The sequence below is a fragment of the Symphalangus syndactylus genome, chromosome 8 (assembly GCF_028878055.3).
Source record: "Symphalangus syndactylus isolate Jambi chromosome 8, NHGRI_mSymSyn1-v2.1_pri, whole genome shotgun sequence".
NCBI lineage: Eukaryota > Metazoa > Chordata > Mammalia > Primates > Hylobatidae > Symphalangus > Symphalangus syndactylus.
The window spans coordinates 139,268,057-139,294,178 of record NC_072430.2 but is presented as its reverse complement, the minus strand read 5'-3'; the positions used below and the strand labels follow the sequence as shown (position 1 = coordinate 139,294,178).

Here is a 26,122-nt window from a genome sequence, read left to right as displayed (position 1 = left end):
ATGCAGTGTAGCTATTGCTGTCTTCACTCTGTTCTTTAGGTCCATAAGCTAATAATTTTCCTTTTCCACTGAAGTTAGAGTTGGTTTTTGTCCCTTGCAAAATCATGGCTTGTTTCTGTTTTTTTTTTGAGACGGAGTCTCGCTCTGTCGCCCAGGCTGGAGTGCAGTGGCGCGATCTCGGCTCACTGCAAGCTCCACCTCCCGGGTTCACGCCATTCTCCTGCCTCAGCCTCTCTGAGTAGCTGGGATTACAGGCGCCCGCCACCACGCCCGGCTAATTTTTTGTATTTTTAGTAGAGATGGGGTTTCACCGTGGTCTCGATCTCCTGACCTCGTGATCCGCCTGCCTCGGCCTCCCAAAGTGCTGGGATTACAAGCGTGAGCCACCGCCCCCGGCCTTGTCTCTGGTTTTTAAGAAGATAAACCTTGTCATGGTGAGTCTTGCTATGAATCAGTGTCTTGGGGTCTACAGACAGAGGAACACAACGCTCTTCTCCAAAAACTCCGGCCTTCTTATCAAAGCTGCGGGCCTTGGGGAAACGAAGATAATTTTTACTATAGATTGAAAACACAGTGTGATTGCTGTCTTATATCCAATTAATGCCTGTGCTAAGAGAGAAATCTAGCCTACTTTCAAATGACAAATTTGATTATGGGATTCAATCTGCTCTCCACTGACGTGCTCTGTTTCCAGCAAAACGGTATTTCTCATTATTGCAGCCTCAGCCCTCTCCCGAGCAGAGACTGTCTTTCAGCCAAATGGTAGGGTGTTTTTGTGAGGCATTTACTTGCTTAATTAATCAAACCCTCTCTAAACCCAGCTGTCTCACACTTCAGAGAATTTTAGCTTCTATCTTTTATTAAAATAGAAATAAACATGTCACTTTAAGTATAATAGTAGAAGCAATAAGAGCAAATTACATTGTTCATTTCTTTTCTTTTGGACTCTTTTAAATCAATCATGTTAAAAGAGCCTCAAGTCAGCCTCATGTTGAGGAGATATTTTTGCTATAGAATTCCTCTTCGTGTGAAGATTCATGTGAAGATTGCTCTTCATGTGAACATACCTTGTGAAGATTGTCCTGTGTATTTCATATTTATCGTCACGATGGTGCATAGAAATTTCCTCCCATTACATTTTGTGTCAGGTTGTTATTGGTGTAAAACAGCCAGTTTTAAGCCAACATTCTTTTTATACCCATCTAAGCAATGCTTGGCCACATAAACCACATTTTCCCTGTGCTATTGTATCCAAGGATCCAGAAAATTGTCTATGGCACTGCTCTAAGACTGCTCTAAATGTGTTACCCAGCCTGCTCTTTGGAACTTCCAAATCCTATTTAGCTGGTCAATGCTTCTTGCCTTGGAACATTGGAGAGCTGGTTTCACCCTGAAGCACAATGCTTGGAGCACTTTACGAGGCTCAAAAGTTATGTAACCAAGCTTTTGGGGCAGGTTTATGGGAAATGCAGGGAATTTGGATTAATCTACACGCTGCAGGGGATGGGAAAAATAAAGCCAAGGGCATTAGCAACACCAAAAGGCCAAAGCAACAGCATCCAGAGGGTGTCCTCAGAGATATCTGGGAGCCCTTGCTCCCTCCAGAGTCGATTTCTTCTTTAGGCCCAGGCTGGGTCGCTCTGGTGCTGCCCGTGACCATGAAAACTGCTCTCTGAAATGGGAGACTCCAGGCTTCTTGCTCCTGATCGTGTGCTGACTGCAGTGGCACCGGGGTAGTCAGCCAGCACCTGGGGGGCCACTGTGAGCAACGGGGGCTGCCTTGAGCCTCTGAGCACGGCGGCCGATGCCAATCCTCTCATTGTAGTGGCCGTCAACACAGTCACTGATTTAGATGCCACTTCCCTGGGCCCTTGCTGCACAGGAAGGCAGAAGACCTTTCCCAAGCCAGTCACGATATGTCCCTTCCCATCTCTCTAGTGGTGCACTCAGGCTTTTTGCTCCCACGTCCTCCTAGTTAATCCTGTGGGTTCTCAGCACAAATGCCCCGCAGACAGGGCTGAGAGCTCGGAGAACCGTTCTGCATAGGGGAGTACCCCATGTTTCCTCCGTTCTGTGACATGACTCCGGAAAGCAGATGCTCTGGCCACCTCTTCCCTTGGGAAGAGCCCACCTGACAGTCAGTAGGGGTGCTTGTCTGACTGTCCCTGAGTTTGCTCAAGAGTGTCTGTTCTTACTCTAGAAATGCTCCCCAAAGCGCTTGATCACTGCTGCGGTGAGGAGCTGTGTCCTGCCTGTGAGAGGGTCCACTTCCCACTTCCCACTTCCCACGGAGGCATCTGGGGCTGGTGTTCATGCTGGGACTTCTATCAAGGGATCCCATGGAAGCACCTCCTCTTGCCCCAGCGATTCCCCAAATCCCTCCTCAAACCCTAGAGCCGGGCTCTTTCCTCCCCTGACCTGTGGACCCACCTTACCCAGTGAGAAAGGAACTGATGTGCACGGAAAGGCACCCTCATACTTAGTCTTCTTGAATTGCCAGAAATATTTTCCTTGCATCGAAGAAAGTTATTTCTTCCTGCTATTTCCACGTTTTGTTTTGTTTTGTTTTGTTTTTTGAGATGGAGTCTTTCTCTGCCCCCCAGGCTGGAACGCAGTGGTGTGATCTTGGCTCACTGCAACCTCTACCTTCCAGGTTCAAGTGATTCTCCTGCCTCAGCCTCCCAAGTAGCTGGGATTACAGGTGCCCGCCACTGCTAATTTTAAATTTTGTACTTTTAGTAGAGCCAGGGTTTCATCATGTTGACTAGGCTGGTCTCGAACTTCAAGTTGATCTGCCCGCCTCGGCCTTCCAAAGTGCTAGGATTACAGGTGTGAACCACTGCACCCGGCCTCCCACTTCTACCTTTTAACCCCAATTTGCCCTCCAGAATCATAACAATAATAAGTACACTCCATCCATGTTTTGAAAATGGCCATTTTGTTCTCCCATGGACTTCTCTTTTTAGCCCAAATACCCCAAATTCTTTCCATTAGCCTTCGTCTGCTGTATTTGTACTCTCACTTGTCTCCTGGTAACTTACAGAGAAGCTCTAGGTTGTAAATGTCTCGGGCTATCGCTCTCCAAGGGTGATTTGTCCTGCAAGGAATAGCGAGCCTGTCCCCTTCCGTGTGGCTAACAGGGACTTGCCGCTAGGGTGGCCTTGGCTCAGACGAGCCTTCTTGGCCCTTCCTTGCAAGTTTCACCAAGTAATCCACCTGCCCCTCAGCCCTCCCTACCTCCCACCAATCTCCCTGTGATTTTTGCAAGCCGAGTTTGACTTCTGGCAGAACTCAAAGCCTCGCTGAGCTCTTCCCTCCTACAGCCAATTCCTAGTCTTTGTACCAATCTACACGTGGAACTTGGCTCCTTTTCCTCGATTCATATAACTATCTGTTTACAGACCTGACTTAACTGAGCACTGGGACTTCTTGTTCCGACAATCCCTTGACAATTCTCACCAGCATGGGCTCCAGGGTCCTGCTGCCATTTAGTTTGCTCTCTGACTTCCCATTCTGCTCATGGCATCTCCTTCCTCAAAGCAAATCCTTACCATATACAGAAGGATTATGTGCTGTCTGTTTTTTTGCCCCCAATACTGGGTTCTAGACCTCTTCTTGCAGACTGAAAACTCATCAATGTCTTCTGCTAAACCATGGGGTATCCATTTCAAGAGTAGCTCCTTCTCCTTTCCTTCCCAGTGTCAAGAAGAAGGGGTGGAATGGAAACTGAGTTTCACCTCTATGTGGATTATGCTCTCTGATTTCCACCTCTAAGAAGGCCAAAGGGCCGCAGCTATCAGATTAGGTTTGGTTTCAAACAATAAGCGTTTCCTTCCATGATACTGTCAAGGTAATCAATGTTGGAAGTTCTGGAGGAATTACCACTCTCCCAGAAGTCTCTGGAACATTTCAAGGAGGTTTACTGACCCCCAGGACTGCTGGGAAAAGTCAGAGGGGCCTCCTGGCTATTGCTGCTTCACAAGATGGTAATTTTCTTGGAAGCATCCTTTTCACTTTTACTATGCTAAATGCGCTGAGATGTACGCTCTTTGCTGAGGCTCCACGAAAATTATGTTGGCAGAATTAAATTCCTCATTGTCCAAGACTCGCTATGATTTGAAACCATTCTTTTGATTCAGGGCAGAATCTTGGATTTTTCTGGAGGTCACTTTAAGACAACTTAGTTTTGTGATCATCTCCATCTTCACTCATTAACCCAACTAATGTTTATTGAGCACCTCCTGTGCCCCAAGACTTGGCTATGTACTTAGATATGTGCCCAGCAAAGAACGGAACCGAGTCTTTGCCATCATTAAGTTTACAGTATAGTGGGAAATATAGACATCAGAGCAAATTAATACAAAGGTAATGAAAATTACAACAGGGAAAATGAAAACCACAATATCAATTGTTCCCTTTAATGAACATGACGTCTTCTCTCTCTGTAAGTAAATTTTGAAGTGTTCATCTAGGACGTTGACATACCTCATGAAGATTGTCCTGTGTATTTTGTATTTATCATCGTGATGGTGTATGGAATTTTCCTCCCATTACATTTTGTGTCAGGTTATTATTGGTGTAAAACAAAGCTATTGATTTTTATAGATTTATTTTGTAACTAGGCACCTTATTAAACTCTTTTATTGTGTTTTAAAATTTGGTAATAGCTTTTCTACCGAAAGCAATTCTCGCTGACCTCAGGATGATGTTCTCTCTCTAGAACTGCCTTGTCTGTCTCATCATGTTGAAAGTAAAAACTGTGTATGAAAAAAATGCTTTGGAAATAATTCTCTCCTGCTCCTTGGAGCAAGTCCACTTCTTAGAGGACATTGGTTCTAATTCACCGTAATCATGCCCTTCTCTTGAACTCCTTCATCCTTTTATACATCCTTCACCTTTTTATACATTTTTTATACTTCAACCTCATCTTCCACCCTCCCCCACCCGCCCATCATTCTTAGCCAGGGAGGGTGGTGTTTGCTCAGAATGGGAACTTGAGGACATTTCTTTCAGAGATGATGTGGGCAAATCTGTAGTCTCAGGTAAAATAGAAGTCAGGAAGCTTGGGTTTGGATGGATAGCGAGGTTAGTCCCGTAAATTCACTGTTGCATCCATTTGCTTATTTTTTCAGAGCCTTGGCTTGCTCTTCCCTCTTTCTGCAATGCTGTTCTTGCAGGTGTCCTTGGGACTCATTTCATTGTTTTATTCATTTCTCTGCTGCCCCAGCAACTTCTGTGAGCCTCATTCCCAACCATTTTACTTCAGCAGCAGCCACGCTCCCCTATCCCCCAAGCTCTGCCTCCCTTACCTGCTTTTCTGTCCTTTCTGGGCTCATCTGCTCCTGACCTGGGATATATTGATCTCTTTATGGCGTCTATTAGAATGTAAACCTCCTTGGAGATTCTGACATTGGTTTATTCCTGTATGCCCGGTGATTCAACCACCGTTTGTTCCTTTCTGGGCTCTCAAATATGTGTAAAATAAATGAATCCAGCCAACCCCCAAGTACCTGCTATGTGCCATTTTCTGAGTGAGCTCTGGAGATCCACTGGTGAATGCATCAGACAGAGTCAGTGTGTCAGGTCCTAGGCCACAAAGGGTAGAACAGGGCTCCCCAGAGAAGTTTCTTTTCCCTGTGTGGGGTGCAGGCTCCGTTCACTGGAGCATCACCACTTCTGCCTCAGGGATCCTGGGAGCCAACACCAGCCTGCTTGGTGTGAAGACCCTGGAGCCCTTGCTGTGGTCAGTAGGTCGTCCCTGTTGATCAGACACCATCTTGCCCTCGTGCTCAGCTCCTGCCACTCTGTCTTTGCAGATTTGAGTATATTCTGTCCAATACTGTCCAGGAGGGCTGCACTTTCACATGTGTGGAATCAGACTGGCTGGGTTACCTCCAACCCACTTCTATCCATACAGACGGTCCCCAACTTAATGAGGGTTTGGCTGAATGATTTTTCAACTTTACCATGGTACAAAAGTGTTACACATTTGGTAGAAACCCATACAAGTATTCTACTTTCCACTTTCAGTACGGTATTCAAGAAATTACATAAAATATTCAATACTTTATTGTAAAATGGGCTTTGTGTGAGATGATATTGCCCTACTATCAGTCAGCTAATGTAAGTGTCCTGAGCACGTTTAAGAGAGGCTGGGTGAAGTGATATTGTTCATTGTTAGGTTAGGTGCGTTAAGTGTGTTTTTGACTTAGGATATTTTCAGCTTACGATGGGTTTATCAGGATGAACCCCCTCATAACTCAAGGATCATCTGACATCCTCAAGGTCAAGAGGTCTCTAGGTTCACAGATATGTACTGTTCCTGTTTTTCAGCCCATGTATTTTTCGTACGCCTAAGGCTTTTCGTTGTTAATCATTTACTGGGAATTTTGAAAGAAAGGGAAATTCAGAAATTGACTCAAGTCACATTAAAAATTGTTTATTGTGATCATTAATGGTGATTAATAGACATGTTTTTCTTACATTTTTATTAAAATAACTTCAGTCAACTGCTACTTTTGTGTCTTCTCCCCTTTCCTTCTTTTTAAGGTCAAAAAAGTCTATCTCATATACCATATTTTTAATTATTCAAAAGACACATTTTTTCACATTCCAATATCTTTGAAATAGGGACGCATACTACAGTTGACAGCTTCCTACAGTCTCTGTTGGCCCGACAACAATTAGGATATTATTAATATTGAGGACTAATTTGTGAGGTGAAATTGTAATCACTTCCAGCATTAAAAAAAATGCTGTGTCAGCAACATGAACATCAATGACACTGACGTTCACCTGAAATTTGAAAATAAATCCACAAGTTTCAGACTTTAAATATAACGAAGCTTTAGGAATACCTTGACTAAATTATGTCACTTATATGACAGATTTATCTATATTTTAATCTAAAATAATTCTTTCAATAAAATGAAAATTCGAAGGTACTAGAAATCATTGCATTACAGCTTAATTGGCAGCCTTTTTCTTTCTTTTGTAGTGGTGCACAAAATAGTAGTTCATCTTATAATTTCTGCTATCTTAGGTTTGATGAAATACATGACACATCACCATGAACTATATTCAGAGATGTTAATAATTTCTTCCCTGCTCTTTTCTTTACACAGTCCTCTGCTTCGTTCCAATCTATTTATCTAAGAAATAACAAAGTTCATGTTGAGAGATCCATTTTATAACTTTTACTTGTATAACTTTACTTATTTGCTTGTTTGTTCTGTTGGGAAACGCCAGGTTTCCAGATCAGAGACAGATTTTTAATTGCTGACATAGCCATCATTGCGCCATTCCCCATGCATCCATCTCCCTCAGGGTGACAAACCAAGATCCAGATGTAGGAATTTGGGCCACTGGAGAGGAGTATAAATTCTGGAGCTGACATAAAAGCTGCTGACATAGCTGCTCCTCCTCTTCTTACCCCAGGTAGAGAAATAGAAAGAGCTTTTGCTCTGAAATGTAAACAAAGGCTCTCTGGGGAGAGAATGAGAAGGTCTCTAGGTCCATCAACCATTGGAATATAAACACCCATCGCTAGGGGAGACGCTGCTGCCAATCTCTCCAGAAGTTATTATCTTTAACTTCCAAGGTTTGTTGCCATTCAAACGTCCTTTAACCCAGGTTGCCAGCACCTATTGCTCAGAAAGCAGTGACCCTGTAAACATGGAAATACGATTTGTTTCCCCAAAATCATGCTGATTTATGTTAATATCTAAAGAAGAGACCTGTGGATTGGGAGGTTGGGGGAGGCAAACAGTAAATTCTAACAACTGCTTGATGAAGTGGGAGAGAGAATGTCAAAATCACCAGAAGTCCTTAATGAGAGGGCCCTGTATTTGTTCAGAGGGATTTCATTGATACAGTGAGTGGAGGTAGAAGCTAATTTCTTAAAGGAACTGGGTATGGACTAAACTACAGGGCCAGAATCAAGTGGGGAATATTTTGGCCGTACTAGAAGGAAAGGAGTCAGAAAATAGAAGGAAGCAGCGTCAACACAGGCAAGCTTGAGCGAGTGTATTTGTGCAGTGAGTGATATGACTATTTCTTTGACAAACAAAATCTTCACTGCGAGTTTAACAAAAATCACAAAATGCTTGATGTGAATGGATTTCCTGTGGACCCTACTGAAGGTGAGAGTTCTGTGTCTCAGCATCCACTAGTGACAGCCCACGAGGTGGCAGGAGCGCAGAAGGGAGAGGAGTGAAGCTATGGAGACCCAGGCATTACGGTGAGGGCTTCCACTTGCCACAGGCTGTGGAACTGGGGTTTCGGTGAAGTTCAACCAAGTCTCCCAGGGTTACATTGAATGAGTCCATTTTTATAGAATTGGGACAATGGTTGATTTTCTGTCTCGTGCTTTGTGGCACTACTTTTCTGGGTCCTATCTGTCAACAGTCAAGGGGCAGTGAGTCCAGGGTTATGGATCTAAGCTCTTTACAAGCCATTGGTCATTCTCAGCTTCATGGACATAGATTATACCTCTGCCTCTAGCCGTCCTACATCCCAATCCTGCTGTTCTTTTTTTTTTTTTTTTAATTGAGGTGGAGTCTCACTCTGTCACCCAGGCTGGAGTGCAATGGCGTGATCTCAGCTCACCGCAACCTCTACCTCCCAGGTTCGAACAATTCTCCTGCCTCAGCCTCCCAAGCAGCTGGGATTACAGGCACCTGCCACCACATCCAGCTAATTTTTGTATTTTTAGTAGAGATGGGGTTTCACTATGTTGGCCAGGCTGATCTCGAACTCCTGGCCTCATGTGATCCTCCCACCTCTACCTCCCAAAGTGCTGGGATTGCAGGTGTGAGCAACCGTGCCCAGCCCTGCTGTTCTTAAGGCTGGAAAAGCAACTCCAAGCTCATATTCTATTAATAATGGCTGGGGAAATTTTTCTTTGTGGCTAAAATCTATATGCATCAGCTTTGCATTCACTTATTCATTCATTCAACCCATAAGTACTATATGTCCCAGTCCCCAATTAGCTCACATCTGGAGAAGGAGCTATTAATAGATTAATATGTGTAAAATTATGGCCTAGAGGTCCTGGCCTAGTAACATCATCACAGAGGCATGCACAATGCACAATAAAGGAGAGCGTGGCTGTTTCTGCTTGGAGCCTTGGGCAAGACTCCCCATTAAAAGTGTTACAGGTAGGCAAGGCGTGGAAGGATCCGCTGTATGATGTATGCCAATAGAAGAGGTGCAGATCAGCATTCTAGATCAAAGGGAAACATGAGACAGGACAGTACAAGGGCAAATTGAAAGCTCACTGTCAGGGGAATGTAGAGATGTGAGTTGGAATGTCAAAGAGATGGGCTCCCATCTCTGCAGGGCTTTACTATAAAGATTAGTAGCAATGGTCTTTATGCTCATGACCAAGGCGGGCCATAACCCTGCTGTTGATGAAGTGCCCCCGTGTACATGGTGGGAAGCTTAATGCCTGGGGCAGAACCAGGCTGGTCTTTCTCTACTGCATTCCCTGGTTCTGGCACGGGGTCTCACAGAGACTCAGTGTTCAATGAATATTTATTGATTGAAACAAATGAATCCTTTGGTAGTCTGACTCCATGTATTTAGCAATTGTAACATTTATGCTAGCCAAATCAGTGTCCTGGTACCACTTGATATTCTTGATTACGATATAAAAATTTCTGTTGAGTCCCTGGTGCATACAATAAGGTAAGTTTCCAAATTTGGAATTGCATAATCATTTTTACACAACTTAAGGAAGAGGCAGATGCGAGAAGAATCCATGTAATGTGCTGAACATCATGCAGCTGCACAATTGCTTTGGACTTTGTTTTATAGAGACAACGGCTTTCCCTGAATTTCTGAAGGAATGCATATTTTCTTGCCTAAGAGCTAGCAGCGAGTGGCTGCCGTGACAGTTTTAGTAACTGAAGGCATCCTCGGCTGAATCTCAAGATTCGGTGGATAATAGACTAGTGGTCTGCTGTGCGCTGTTGCAATGCCGAGCATTCACCCATACAGCCCCTCATGGCTCCTTTCGGAATCACTTGATGGCTGGCATTACTGGGAGCTGTCTCGCCTAACAGCAGCTTCATAGAATGTATTCTCATCACTCTTAAGAGCAATGTCTGGGGGGAAGAGGGGGGAGCTGCAGGCTAAAGCTGCGGGGCTGTTTCTAACAAAAATATGTCTAAGATATATATATCATATATCATGATATAAGATATATATATCATATATATATCATATATATATGCACCTAGATGGATAAGTGTAGCGGACAGCCACTCACCTGCTGTGGTTCCAGAGTGACTGTCCCCAGCCCCCAGAGGACAATTGCACTTGCTTTGCTTTTGGAAATTCTCTATTGTGCTCATGCCTTTTATTCTATAAGCAGAGTTAGGGCTTAAAACGTAAATGCCATCTGACCCAGTAATTTCACTCCAAGGCAAATAACAAAGGTTGATATCAAAAGACATTCCCTGTAAGATCATTTAAAATGGAAAAATATGCAAGGTACTCAAATGCCCAGTAAGGAGAAGCAAATCATATATGTGCAGCAAATGTAAGAGGTTTCCCAAAATTTAATATGTAAAGATATTCATAATATATTCTTAAGTGACATGAAGCAAAAATAATATAAAATTGTGCTGATGGAAAGTTTACAATTATGTGATGTGTACAAACATACAGGCACATGCGTGCACACACATAAACATACACACACACATTCACATGCACAGCCTTGTTCTAAGACTACATCAAGATTGGCTGTCCAGTCCCACTACTGGGTATGTATCCAAAGACAGTGAAATGAATATGTTGAAGAGATATCTGCACTCTTATGTTCATTGCAGTATCATTCACAATAGCCAAGATATGAAAACAAACTAAATGTATGTTGATGTGCCACTAAATGTGGTATATATACATCATGGAATACTATTCACAAATGGTGTCATTTGTGACAACATGGATGAACCGGGAGGACATTATGTTAAGTGATATAAGCCAGGAACAGAAAGACAAATACTGCATGATCTCACTTAATATGTGGAATCTGAAAAAGCCAAACTCACAGAGGTAGAGAGTAGAATGGTGGTCACTAGGGGCTGGGCGTGGGTGGGTATGGAGATGCTGGTCAAAGGGCACAAAGTTTCAGCAAGGGATAAGCTTTTGAGATCCCTTGCACAGCATGGTGACTATAGTTAATAATGCAATGTGCATTTCAAAATTGTTAAAAGATTTTTTTTTTTTTTTTTGAAGACAGGGTCTCACTCTGTTATCCAGGCTGGAATGCAGTGGTGCGATCTCGGCTCACTGCACCTTCAACCTCCTGGGCTCAAGCAATCCTCCCACCTCAGCCTCCTGAGTAGTTGGGACTACAAGTCTACAAGTGCACACCACCACACCTGGCTAATTTTTGTATTCTTTTGTAGAGGTGGGGTTTCACTGTGTTGCCCAGGCTGGTCTTGAACTCCTGGGTTTAAGTGATCCTCCTGCCTTGGCCTCCCGAAGGGCTGGAATTACAGGCATGAGCCACTGTGCCCAGCCAAGAACAGATTTTAAATGTTTCACAACAACAAAATAAGTATGTGAAGTGATAGATATGTTAATTAGCTTGATTAATTCATTCCATAATGTATATATAATCAAAACATTACATTGTACCCTATAAATATATACAATTATTATTTGTCAATTAAGAATATATTTAAAAAGAAGAAAACAGATTGACTGTGGAACTGGTGGCATCCTTGCCCCCCGCCCCACCCCCCACGACCTCTCAAGTATGTGTCTCCTTGCCTGAGTAACTGGCAAGGCCTGTGAAAGGGGAACTGGGGAGGGAGGAGTGCAAGGTAAAATTTACGAGACTATTTTTCCAAAGACAGATGACAAAGTTCAAAATAATTGGGACAAGGGAGGTTTTTTCCCTCTCCTCCAGAAGTATATAGACTTGGGCCATGATTGAGTGGGGCCTGAAGAAAGCACAGTTCTGCTTGGCCCTTGTAGGTTTGGGGCTGTTATAGGGGCTCTTTGGTGAAGGGAGGTGATGTCCTCTTGGATGGCAGTGGCCGTGGTGCTAAGGAGTGTTACTTGTGCCCTAAAAATCACAAGATGACTGGTGTGAAAGTCACTTCTTCCCCTGTGTGAGAGCCCCTTGTGGATGCCCAAAATCAACTGAGAATGGGAGAGTGAGAGTAAATGAGCCAGGAGAATTGCGGAACAAATAGTGCTGGTACCTCCTGAGCACCCATGTACAAGGAGGACCCAGGGATGTTTGAGAGGCCTGTTTAGACCAAAGGCTGCAAGAAAGCGCATCAACATGTAAACAAAGATGATCTTCTTACTTGGGAGTATCCATCCTTTTAATTTTTTTCTTATACTTTTCATATATTTAAGTTTTTGAAAGTAAGCATGTGTATTAGTCCATTCTTGCATTGCTATAAAGAAATATCTGAGACTGATCCTGGCTAACATTGTGAAACCTCGTCTGTACTAAAAATACAAAAAATTAGCCGGCCATGGTGGTGGGCACCTGTAGTCTCAGCTACTCGGGAGGCTGAGGCAGGAGAATGGCGTGAACCCCGGAGGCGGAGCTTGCAGTGAGCCGAGATGGCGCCGCTGCACTCCAGCCTGGGCGACAGAGCAAGACTCTGTCTCACCAAAAAAAAAAAAAAGAAAAAAATATCTGAGACTGGGTAATTTATAAAGAAAAGAAGTTTAATTGGCTCATGGTTCTGCAGGCTGTACGGGAAGCATAGTGTCTTCTACTGAGGTCTCAGGAAACTCACAATCATGGCGGAAGGCAAAGGGGAGGAGGCACATGTCACATAGCCAGAGCAGGAGGAAGAGAAGAGGGGAGAGGTGCCACACATTTAAGTGACCAGATCTCTCACTTGCATTAATTACCACTTTCAGATACGTAACTTCCTAGAAGAGAAGGCAAGAGGGCAGGCAGAGGTGAGAAATGGTGGAAATAATGCTAATTTACCAGGGATGATGTCATCTGTGGTTCTGGCTAGGGCCAAGTGAGTATGATGGCATAGATGGGTAGGCGTGTGGCTGAAGCTTTGTACCAGGCTCACCTCTGTCTTGTTCTCAGGTCCCCGGTGTTGTTGAGACCCCAGGGTGGAAGCTGTAGAGTAGTCAGCATTTGGATGCCACATACTGCAATCACCCCTGGTCGTAGATGGGAAAATGAGGCATGGCATGTGTGCTGACTGTCTCACGGCTGCTCGCAACTAGTGGCTCCACATTCCCTTCCTCCTATCTCACCCTGAACAGGCTGCCCCAATTTTTCACGCTGAAATCCAATCACGGCCAAAGCAATTTGGGACTAAGCAGAAAACCTTCCCCCTGCCCCATCTGCAGAAGCTGGATTCTTAGTGGCATGTACTCTCAATAAGAAGCTCAATTTTTCTCGGCTATGAATAAAAGTGATATGATTATACTTATGAAGCCTGTGCCTACAGCTTCTATCAAAGTAGTAACGACACTTTGGAAGGGGAAAGGAAGGTGTAACATTCTAAGCATCAGTCCATATTTCAGAGAATTCATAACTTTTGGATTTCGTGGTATTTGAAAAAGAAAAGAAAAACAACTTGAGTTATTTAAAACTATATAGATACACTTACGAATAACTAATGTAAGCATAAACACACCCTTATTCAGTTTCTACCCTTGTTTTGATGTTCCATATTATTAAGCCAAACCTCCCAGTACCACCTGCTACCATGCCATCTACCTTAAAGATCATTGTATTTGTAAAAAGAAAATTAAGTTACTGGGTTAAAATACTTCTGAACTCTGGCTGGGTGTGATGGCTCACGCCTGTAATCCCAGCACTTTGAGGCCGAGGCAGGTGGATCACAAGGTCAGCCTGACCAACATGGTGAAACCCTGTCTCTATTAAAAATGCAAAATGTAGCCAGGCATGGTGGCACGTGCCTGTAATCCCAGCTACTCAGGAGGCTGAGGCAAGAGAATTGCTTGAACCTGGGAGGTGGAGGTTGCAGTGAGCTGAGATCGTGTCATTGCACTCCAGCCTGGGCGACAGAGCAAGACTCCGTCTCAAAAAAAAAAAAAAAAAAAAAAATCTGAACGCAAAACATTTGGTCTGCCTTATTAACGACATTCATCTGTGCATTCCTTTCTGGAAGCTTGTTTCAGCAGAAGTGTGTGGGTATCTAAGCAACCTTTGAGGCTTTGGGTGGAGTGGCATTAGCTTCAGCACCAAACAGCGTGGTTCTTGGTTCTGAGTGCCCATTTGAAGGACCTTGAAGCTTTTTAAAAGTACAGCTCTCCCAGCCCAGGTAAACTGATCCTGAATCTCCAGGGCTGAAGCCCTGGGCACCTGCAGCGATTGAAACTCCCCGCTGTGCTGTGCACGCTCTGGGAGGACTGAGGACTACCCAAGCAGAAGCAGTTTTTCAGCTAGATGCTGACAGTCTGGAGTCCCTTGCTCCTTGTAAAGGCAAAACAAGCTACTACTAGAGCATCTTGAGTAAAAAGAACGAAGCGCCAGAAAAATAATAAGAAAGTTAAAAGATAATTCACATTCTGCTGCCTGTGTTCCTTTTGAATTAAGTTTATTTTAGGAACAGGCTTATCAAATTTGCCTGGAAGACACTACTGTCGGTTTCCATGATATTTTATGAGCTGCCATTATTCTTCCTCTACTGAGAACGCCCTCCCTGAATGTGTCTGCCTTTGTAGAGTGATGCAAACACGACTGTTTATGCATCATGGTCTCAGCATGAAGTTCAGCTCCTCCTTTCTCTCTCTCACTGTCCATCCCCCTCCCACCACCCAAGCTGAGGTCAGTTAGGATGTCCATTCATGAGTGGAGAAGACTTTTCTGGAAGGGTCTTGCATGGCAGTGGTGCAGAAGCTGAATAGAGACAGCTTGGTGCTGTCAGGCGCCTGGAGAGCTCGTTCCCTGAAGTCATCTTCCCTGTCTGGTCCCAGCCCCTGGCCTGCCGCCCCTCCCTCTCCCCACTTCCCCTCCTCTTCCCTGCTCTTCCTCCTTTCTCTCCCTCACTCTCAGGTGGGGCAGCTTTCCCTCCTCTGAAGCAGGGTGCCTGCCCACATGCAGCCCTCAGGGGACACAGCTGCCCCCACCCACCCACGTAGAGAGGATCCTGAACAAACACCAGCGTCTGCCTCGAAGGACTTTCCACCCCAGGTCTCAGGATAATAAACATTCCACCACCTCTTTGCACATACCACCCACCCTGCAAGTTCATGTCTGTCCTCCCTTCTCTTCTGCCTCAGGCCTTTGGCTCCCTCCTAGACGCGCCTGGCTTCATCCATTCATTTCTCCATCATCTGTTTACTAAGCACCATTGTGCTGGGCACTGGGCCTGTCCTTGTGCAAAGGGACAAGTTGGAAACCCCTGCAGTAACCTCACGGAGGGGACATCGCCGTGTGCCCCAGGTCTGGTCTTCCACGAAACTTCCTCCAGGGGAGCCCTAGAGCACTGGGCCCTTTCCCACAGCCGGGCTTTGCCAAGGGCCACTCTGACCCCCGGGGTAGGTGGGCGACTGTGGCATGAGTGTGACCGAGGGGATGTGCTGAGTGTGCGAGGGGTGTGAACATGTGTGAGTTTGAGTGTGCCAGGGGGCCAGAGGCTGTGAGTGCATGTGAGTGAGAAGATGGGAGGGTGTGTGTGTATGAGGATGTGTGGCTCCAAGGGGCTTGATCTTTGGAATCGTCTGCACCTGGATTCCATCCTGATTTGGCCCCTTCTGGGGCTGTGAGCTTGGTGTCTCAGGCTTCAGTTTCTCCTCCGAGAGGTGAGGTGGCTGAGCATCTGTGTTAGTCTGTTTTCATGCTGCTGATAAAGACATACCCGAGACTGGATAATTTATAGAGAAAACACGGTTTAATGGACTCACAGTTCCACATGGCCGGGGAGGCCTCAATCATGGTGGAAGGTGAAAGACATGTCTTACATGGCAGCAGACAAGAGAGAGAATGACAGCCAAGCAAAAGGGGTTTCCCCATAAAACCATCAGATCTCATGAGACTTATTCACTACCATGAGAGCGGTATGGGGGAAACCGCCTCCATGAATCAATCACCTCCCACCGAGTCCCTCCCACAGCACATGGGAATTATGGGAGCTATGATTCAAGATGAGATTTTGGTAGGGACACAGCCAAACCATATCAGTATCCCTCCTGTGGGAGTGGCAGTGAGGAAACCTCTGCAGGACCCTTGCCAGCATACCCAAGACCCCAGGCCAGTGTTCCCAGGGCCTGTTCTGAGCTCCCTTGAGGGCGAAGCACCTTCTCCCTGTCAACGCCAGCTTTGCTCCAGCTGCTAGAACAGGCTTCCTGCTCCTCCAGCCAGACCCACCCCGGCCACGTCTCTGACCCCCATCCCCCCACCCCATGGCTCTGATTCTCACCTCCTTCATCCTATCCCCCAGGATGTCAAATCTCCCATAGAGCTGTCCATCCACAGTTCTGGCTCTTCTATTCCTCAGGCCCACTCACCCCAGGCTCCTGGGCAGGTTTGGCCAATGGTAGGCCCCAGAGGAAGATTAGGGATGAGCGGGAGGAGGGGGTGCTGGTCTGCATCACCTCTCTGCTCGCTGCTGGGTCTCTGGCAGCAGCTCCTAAAGGCAGCATACCACACTCCATCTCCAGCCCCAGCTTCCCGGCCCCAAATATCACCACTGCCCAGCCTCCCTCCAGCAAGGTGGCTGTGACTGTCAGACATGCCAGCCCCAGGTTACTCAGCTTGCCCTGCTGGCTCCTCACCTCCTCTGCCACTTGGGCAGTAAGAGCCCTGCATTGCATTCTCTCTGTTTGAAATCCCTGTAGAGGTTTTGCTTTTGTTAATGTGGCTTTAACAGATACATCTAGTTTGGGTTTCTTTTTTTTGTCTGTTTTTTGTGGTTTTGTTTGTTTGTTTGTTTGTTTTTGAGACAGAGTCCCCTCTGTCACCCAGGTTGGAGTGCAGTGGTGCGATCTCAACTCACTGCAACCTCTGCCTCCTGGGTTCAAGCGATTCTCGTGCCTCAGTCTCCCCAGTAGCTAGGATTACAGGCACGCACCACCACACCCGTCTAATTTTTGTATTTTTAGTAGACAGGGGGTTTCACCATGTTGGCCAGGATGGTCTCGAACTCCTGACCTCAGGTGATGCACCCGCCTCAGCCTCCCAGAGTGCTGGGATTACAGGCGTGAGCCACCGCACCTGGCTGGCACATCTAGTCTTTAAAAGGAACCCGCAAATCTTTCCTTTGGCACTGCCTCACCCTCTGTCTGCACTCCGTCTCTCCCTTTCCCTCACAACACCTCTTGAGAGCGTCACCACCACTCCCTTGTCCATCGGGGTTCTCTTCCAAAGTGGAGGGGACACTGTGCTCAGCTCTGCTCTTCCTCTCTTCTGCAGATCACCTCACTGGCTCTCAGAATGGCTGAGGCATTTTATGCATGACCCCCAGGAGGACAGAAGCAGCACTATCAGAACATGACAGACTTTCCAGAATTTTATGAAATTCTTCTAGTCACTGGTGTAGCCTGACTTTTTCAAGCATTGAAACCTAAACCCCAGATGATGGTATTAGGAGGTGGGGCTTCTGGAAGGTGATTAGGTCATGGGACTGGAGCCCTCACAAGTGGGATTAGTGACCTTCTCAAAGAGGCCCCTGAGAGATCCCTCAGCACTTCCACCCCATGAGGACACAGTGAGAAGGTGCTGTCTCAGAACGAGAAAAATGGGCCCTTGCCAGACATGGAACCTGCTGGTGCCCTGATCTTGGTCTTCCCAGCCTCCAGAGCTATCCAAAATACATTTCTGTTGTTTATCAGCCACCCAGTTTATGATGTTTTTCTATAGCAGTCCAAAAGAACTAAGACACCATGTATGGTAATGATAATAAAAATCACTGTCATCGTGTAACACATTTTCTGCACATAGTGTATATTAGGCATCACTCCACTACATGCGTGACAGTTAACATTTAACCCACATATGTATCCTATGATACAGGAACTGGTCTTTTATCCTCATCCCTTTAAATGAGGAAACTGGGACCAAAAGGATTCAAAAGTCAGAGAACCCACTGTATGCCTATTCTGACTTCAATTTTCCTCTTCAGCTTAACTCCTCAATAAAGTCACGCTTACCTGGTGTCACATGACATATTCGCCAACCTACAGGTGGGAACTGAGGCATAGTGAGTGGGTGGGTGCCAGAGAATGCCTTGAATAGCCAATTAGCATTGGGCTTGGGGCCTGGGAGTGCACCAGGTGGGGCATTTCTTACCCAGGCTTATGGCATGTGGAGCTGGTGGGAATTACTTTTAATCACCTAAAAGAATACAAGGTGTGTGCCAAGGTAAATACTGCAACCAGGTCATCAAGACAAGGGGGAATCTTCTGGGGTAGATGGCATAGCTGGACACTGAAGGAGCAGACAGCTTTGGGAGCAGCTGGGGACTGGGTCCAGAGGGCCTGAGGTCATTCTCAGCTGTTGTATGGGTGTCCTCTGTGCTCTGTCCCATGGTGGCCTGTCCAGACATTCCATGTATCATGTACTCTGCTACCCAGGTCCAAGCAAGCAGGGCCAGTGCCACAGATGATGGGAATGGGCTTCAAGTTTCAAAGTCCTGGGGAGCTGGTCGGGAGCGTGGTGCTGGGCTTGGGTGCTTGGGTATGGGTGCTGGGGCTCCCAGACAGTTGCTTGCCTTACCCGTGCCTGGGCCTTCTGGAATGCACCATACCGTTCCATGAGCCTCATGATCCAGGCCACAGCCATGCCTCTGACCTGCTCTCCTGCCACCTCCCCTCGCTCACTTTGCTGCAGTTGCACTGGCCTGTGATTTGTTCCTGTTTCAGGTGTGCTTCTCTTTGCATTTGCTGTTCCTCTTCCTAGAGCCTTTGTGGCTCACTCCCTCACTTCCTCCAGGTTTCTGCTGAACTGCCCTATTATCTGAGGGGACTTATCTGAATAGGCTAGAATTCCCACCCCCATCCCATCGCTCCTAACCCCTTTACCCAGCTTTACTTTTCCTTAGAGCCCCTACCACAAGCCAACAGATTCTCTGTAATGTCCTTCTTCCCCCAACCCCAACAGAATGACGACTTCTTAAGGGCAGGTGTCTTAGTCCATCTGGGCTGCTATGATAAAATACCACAGTCTAGGTGTTTATAAACAACAGAAAATTAGTCCTCACAGTTCTGGAGGATCGAGGTTCTGGCAGATTCTGTATCTGGTGAGAACCTGCTTCCTGGTTCACAGATGATGCCTTCTGGCTGTCTTCTCATATGGCAGACAGGGTGAGGTGGCTCCCTGGGGTGTCTTTTATAAGGATGCTAATTCCAGTCATGAGGGATCCACCTTTATGACCTCCTCACCTCCCAAAGGCCCCACTTTCTAATACCATCATTTTATCATGTTGTGAGTGAGGATTTCAACATATACATTTAGGAGTGGGGGTAGACAAACATTTCGATCATAGCAGCAGGGATTTATGTCTTCCTGCTAGTATACTATTAAGGCCTGGAATGTAGTAAGTGCCCTAAAAATGAGTGGTGCTAGCAGAAATACAAAAAGACAAATGATCAAGGCTATTTATTGCAACCCTATTTATAATAATGGAAGATTACAAATGACAAATTTTCATGGATGGATGACTGGTTGAATAACAGTGGTGCTTCCATGTAATGGAGCATTAGGGTATAAAAGGAAGGAAGATGATCGGAGGCCACAGTGCAGTCATATTAGGCGATGAGAACAAAGAGAACAATATGTTTACACACAATACACTTCCATATATCTCAGAAAGGTAATACAAATGATATGGCTTGGCTGTGTACCCACCCAAATCTCATCATGAACTGTAGTTCCCATAATCTCCATGTGTCATAGGAGGGACCTAGTAGGAGTTAATTGAATCATGGGGGCAGTTACCACCATACTGTTCTTGTGATAGTGAGTTCTCACAGGATCTGATGGTTTTATAAGGGGCTTTTCCTCTGCTTCATGCTGCACTTCTCTCTTGCCTGCCTCCATGTAAGACATGCCTTTGCTCCTCCTTTGCCTTCTGCCATGATTGTGATGCCTCCCTAGCCATGTGGAATTGTGAGTCCATTAAACCTCTTTTCCTTTACACATTATAAATTATCCAGTCTTGAGTATTTCTTCATAGCAGTATGAAAATGGACTAATGCAGTAAATTGGTATTGGTAGAGTGAAGTACTGCTATTCTATGCAGCCATAAAAAATGATGAGTTCATGTCCTTTGTAGGGACATGGATGAAACTGGAAAACATCATTCTCAGTAAACTATCGCAAGGACAAAAAACCAAACACCGCATGTTCTCACTCATAGGTGGGAATTGAACAATGAGAACTCATGGACACAGGAAGGGGAACATCACACTCCGGGGACTGTTGTGGGGTTGGGGGGTGGAGGGACAGCATTAGGAGATATACCTAATGCTAAATGACGAGTTAATGGGTGCAGGAAATCAACAATGGCACATGGATACATATGTAACAAACCTGCACATTGTGCACATGTACCCTAAAACCTAAAGTATAATAAAAATTAAAAAAAATAAAAAATAAAATAAAAAAAAAGATTTCTGAAAATGTGGAAGTGACTTTGGAACTGGGTAACAAGCAGAGGTTGCAACAGTTTGGAGGGTTCAGAAGAAGACAGGAAGATGTGGGAAAGTTTGGAATTTCCTAGAGACTTGTTGAATGGCTTTGACCAAAATGCTGATAGTGATATGGACAATAAAACCCAGGCTGAGGTGATCTCAGATGGAGATGAGGAACTTGTTGGGAACTAGAGCAAAGGTCACTGTTGCTATGCAAGGAGACTGATGGCATTTTGCCCTGCCCTAGAGATCTGTGGAACTTTGAACTTAAGGGAGATAATTTAGGGTATCTGGTGGAAGAAATTTCTAAGCAGCAAAGCATTCAAGAGGAAGAAGAGCACAAGAGTTTGAAAAATTTGCAGGCTGATGATGCACTAGGAAAGAAAAACTCATTTTCTGGGGAGAAATTCAAGCTGGCAGCAGAAGTTTGCATAAGTAGTGAGGAGCCAAATGCTAATCACCAAGACAATGGGGAAAATGTCTCCAGGGCATGTCAGATACCTTTGCAGCAGCCCCTTCCATCACAGGCCTGGAGGCCTAGGAGGAAAAAATGGTTTCCTGGGCTGTGTCCAGGGCTGCCCTGCTGTGTGAAGCCTCAGGACTTGATGTCCTGCATTCTAGCCACTCCAGCTGTGGCTTCAGAGGGTACAAGCCCCAAACCTTGGCAGCTTCTATGTGGTATTGAGCCTTTAGGGTCACAGAGGTCAAGAATTGAGGTTTGGGAACCTCTACTTAGATTTCAGAGGGTGTATGGAAACACCTAGCTGTCCAGGCAGAAGTTTCCTGCAAAGGTGAGGCCCTCATGGAGAACCTCTACTGGGGCACTGCAGAAGGGAAATGTGGGGTTGGAGCCCCCACAAAGTGTTCCCCCTGGGGTACTGCCTAGTGGAGCTGTGAGAAGAGGGCCACTGTCCTCCAGACCCCAGAATGGTAGATCCACTGACAGACTGCACCATGTGCCTGGAAAAGCCACAGACATTCAATGCCAGCCTGTGAAAGCAGCCAGGAGAGGGGCTGTACCTTGTAAAGCCACAGGGTCAGAGCTGCCAAAGGCTGTGGGAGCCCACCTCTTGCATCAGTGTGCCCTGGATATGAGACATGGAGTCAAAGGAGATCATTTTGGAACTGCAAGGTTTAATGACTGCACTATTGGATTTTGGACTTGCATAGGGCTTGCAGACTCTTTGTTTTGGCCAATTTTTCCCATTTGGAATGGGTGTATTTACCCAATGCCTGCACCCCCATTGTATCTAGGAAGTAACTAAATTGCTTTTGATTTTACAGGTTCATAGGTTGAAGGGACTTGCTTTGTCTCAGATGAGACTTTCAACTTGGACTTTTGAGTTAATGCTGGAGTGAGTTAAGACTTTGGGGGACTATTGGAAGGGCATGATTATGTTTTGAATTGTAAGAACATAAGATTTGGGAGGGGCCAGGGGCAGAATGATATTGTTTGGCTGTGTTTCCACTCAAATATCATCTTGTTGTGAAAGGGACCTGGTGGGAGGTAATTGAATCATGGGAGTTGTTACCTCTAAACTGTTCTCATGATAGCGAGTGAGTTCTCACAAAATCTGATGGTTTTATAAGGGGCTTTCCCCCATTTCATGCTGCACTTCTCTCTTGATGGCCATCATGTAACATGTGTCTTTGCTTCTCCTTCACCTTCTGCCATGATTGTGTGGCTTCCCCAGCCATGTGGAACTGAGTCTGTTAAACCTCTTTTCCTTTATAAATGATCCAGTCTTTGGTATTTCTTTATAGCAATAGGAAAATGAACTAATACAAGGGATATATGTATGTGTGTATGTGTGTGTGCACATGCGCATGTGTAAAAACAGTGCTGGTATAAATCTTAAAATTAAAAAACCGCTATCTCAGAGGAAAGGGATAGCAGGTAGAGAAGCTAAATTCTTTGAATATGTCTTGTTTTGGAATTTGACTTGGGACATGTAAATATTTTTACATAGTTGCAAAACAAAATCACCATTAAAACCATTCATAAAAATAGAAGGCAAAATAGGACAAATTTCATGATATATGCATTTGATGTCATACCACACAAAAAGAAAGTGTTTCAAGTGATTTCCAAATATGGTAATTACAGTATACATTCCAACTGGGATATAATGTCAGGACCAAAAAAAAAACAACCAAACAAACAAACAAACAAAAAAAAGCCAAACCAACCTCCCAAACCCCCAAGCCCTTCCCACCAAAAACCTGCTAAAGATCTTAAACAGTTTTCAGCAATTACCTTTTTGGTGATAGTGTTGGCATTCTTATTCGGAGGCTATTTGTGTGTGAGTAGAAAGCAAATCAGTAATGATGCTGGTGTCACCAAGAACCAGAATTTTCTGTATGGGAGAAAAAAGAATAGAAGTAAGATTAATCAATTTTAGTAAAAAGCCTACATCCAGAATCTGGATTGGAAGCTAGCAGTATGAATTAAGAAGTGTTTTATCTTAATTTTTAGAAATTCCCTAGACTTTTTTTTCTTTCAAGACAGAGTCTCTCTCTGTTGCCCAGGCTGAAGGGCAGTAGTGTGATCTCAGCTCACTGCAACCTCTGCCTCCCAGGCTCAAGTGATTATCCTGCCTCAGCCTCCCAAGTAGCTGGGATTACAGGCGTGCACCACCATGTCCGGCTAATTTTTGTATTTTTAGCAGAGACAGGGTTTCACCATGTTGGAAAGGCTGGTCTCAAACTTCTGACCTCAGGTGATCTGCCTGTCTCAGCCTCCCAAAGTGCTAGGATTACAGGCATGAGCCAACACACCCAGTTGGAAATTTCCTAGCTTTACAAAAGGCCTAGTAACAATGAATCACTATTAATTAGCACCCTTTGAACCCAGACTGTGGTCTCTAAATATCATTTCCCACAAAAAATAACCAGGGCAGTCAAGGAAAATGCAGGATGTGTCTAGAACTTGTCATAATATCAAAGAAACCTGTTGGAGATTACTATAGGCACATCCAAAGAACCCGGGAGGAGAACAGGCAAAGCTAAGTTATCACAACAGAAAGTAAACTCATGATTGCTTGGGGCCCAGATTTGGAGAAGGGTAAGTGATTGCAAAAGGATATAAGACAAAAGCCTACTGTTTTTCTTCTTGGGCGAACCTGAACCTGAAATTAAGGTTGATGTGTTTTGGAGAGCTTTGTGATAAGGTAGGCAGGTGACCACCACAGACTTCCTTGAAAGGTCAGCTGGGGCAGATCCCAGGCACAGGAAGCCGAGATGGAAACTGCCCTTTCTAGCTGTTGCCTCTACTCTGCCCTCCTCCCAGATGATCTGTTGTTGTTTTCATTTTTCTGAGCTTCTGACTCATATTGTGAATGGCCCACTTGACCTCTACATTGGATGTCTCATAGGCATTCAATGTTTCCAAATCTCAAGCTGATTTCTTGACCTCTCACCCGCAGCCTACACATTAACATTACTTTAGGCTTTTCCATCTCTGGGAAACTACCACCTTCTGCTCAGTGGCTCAAGTCAGAACATGGAGTCCTCTTGACTTTTCTCTCCTCTACTGCTCCCAATCCCCAACCCATCAGCAAGAGCTGTCTGCTGTACCTTTGAAGAAGGTCTTAAATTGCCCTCTTGCCTCCTGGTTCACCAGGACTGCTCTGTGCAAACCACCACATATCTCCTTCACATTGTCAATGAAAAGAGTCAAACTCTGTAAAATATTTGAAGAGATTTATGCTGAGCCAAATATGAGTGACCATGGCCCCTGACACAGCCCTCAGGAGGTCCTGAGAACATGTGCCCAAGGTGGTCAGGGCACAGCTTGGTTTTATACATTTTAGGGAGGCATGAGACATCAATCAAATACATTAAAGAAATACATTGGTTTGATCCAGAAAGGCGGAACAACTCAAAGCAGGGGCTTCCAGGCTATAGGTGAATTTAAACATTTTCTGGTTGACAATTCGTTGAGTTTATCTAAAGACCTGGGATCACAGAAAGGAAATGCTCAGGTTAAGATAAAACATTGTGAAGACCAAGGTTCTTTTGAAGTCTTAAGGTGGCTGTCCTTTAGAGATAACAGATGACAAATGTTTCCTATTCAGATCTTTAGAAGGTGCTAGACTTTTAGTTAATCTCTTTAGGATTGGGAGGGTCTTGAAGAAAAAGAACTAGCTATGTTAATAGAGATTCTTTATAGACGCAAATTTTCCCCCACAAAGGACAGCTTTGCAGGGCCATTTCAAGATATGGCAAAGAAACGTGTTTTGGGGTAAAATATTTTGATTTTCTTCCTTGTCTCGTAATGTTATGCCAGAGTCAGGTTGGAAAGTAAGTCATCCTATATAGGGTTAAATTAAACCCATCTGATGAGAATTTATGATTTGTAGAACATGACTCCCCAGACCCTTGAGATAGAAATTCGGGCAAGATAAAAAAATCAGAGGATAGTCCTCAGGATCACCACAACGTCTTTCAAACTCACTGCTCTCAGAGCCACCTTCCACACAGCAGCCAGAGGAACATTATTCAACCAGCTAGATCTTATCACGCCAGACAGTGGCTTCCCCTTGCACTTCCTGATTAAAATCCTGAATGTGGCCAGGGGCAGTGGCTCACGCCTGTAATCCCAGCACTTTGGGAGGCCAAGGTGTGTGGATCATAAGGTCAGGAGTTCAAGACCAGCCTGGCCAAGATGGTGAAACCCCCTCTCTACTAAAAATACAAAAATTCGTCCGGGCATGGTGGCTCATGTCTGTAATCCTAGCACTTTGGGAGGCCGAGGCAGGTAGATCACAAGTTCAGGAGATCGAGACCATCCTGGTTAACATGGTGAAACCCCATCTCTACTAAAAATACAAAAAATTAGCTGGGTGTGGTGGCAGGTGCCTGTAGTCCCAGCTACTCGGGAGGCTGAGGCAGGAGAATCACTTGAACCTGGGAGGTGGAGGTTGCAGTGAGTCAAGATTGCACCACTGCACTCCAACCTGGGTGACAGAGCGAGACTCCATCTCAAATAAATAAATAAATAAATAAATAAATAAAAATAAAATCCCGAATGTGCCTTGCCAGGCCCTGCAGATGTCCCATCGCCCTGCAGTTATCTTATGCCACTCTCTTCTCTTTTGTTTTCTTGAAAATGCCTATCTCTTCATTTACCAAAAGGCCTTTGTTCCTAGTCCTGCACTTGGAATGCTCCCGATCTCTGCTGCATCCCTGGCCCCAGCAGTGCCCTGCTTTCCAACTCCATTGACCCCCCAGGGCCCAGTGTGGATGCCAGATCCTCAGCAATGCCTTCTCTCCTCTCTCCAACCCCCGGTATTAGTCAGAGCTCCCTGCTATCCTAGGACACCACCTTAAGCACCCTTCTTACCTAGTTCCCTCTTCTGCCTGTAATTATATTAGGTTGATGCAAAAGTAATTGCATTATAAGTAATGCAGAAACGACAATTACTTTTGCGTCAACCTAATACATTTACTTACAGGTTTATTTGTTAATGCTTGTCACCCCACGAAACTGTGGGTCCATGGGGACAGGAGCCTATTG

At 45.2% G+C, this 26,122-nt stretch overlaps 1 long non-coding RNA gene across 1 annotated transcript in view; it reads right to left on the bottom strand.

The window, feature by feature from the left end:
* Positions 1–425: 425 nt before the first annotated feature.
* LOC129487280 (uncharacterized) overlaps positions 426–26,122 on the bottom strand; it is a 38,614-nt gene continuing 12,917 nt past the window's right edge. The window contains exons 2-3 of the long non-coding RNA XR_008659277.1: positions 22,862–22,961; positions 426–555 (exon numbers count right to left, since the gene is read on the bottom strand). This is a non-coding gene — a long non-coding RNA (uncharacterized lncRNA). The remainder of the gene's footprint in view (positions 556–22,861; positions 22,962–26,122) is intronic.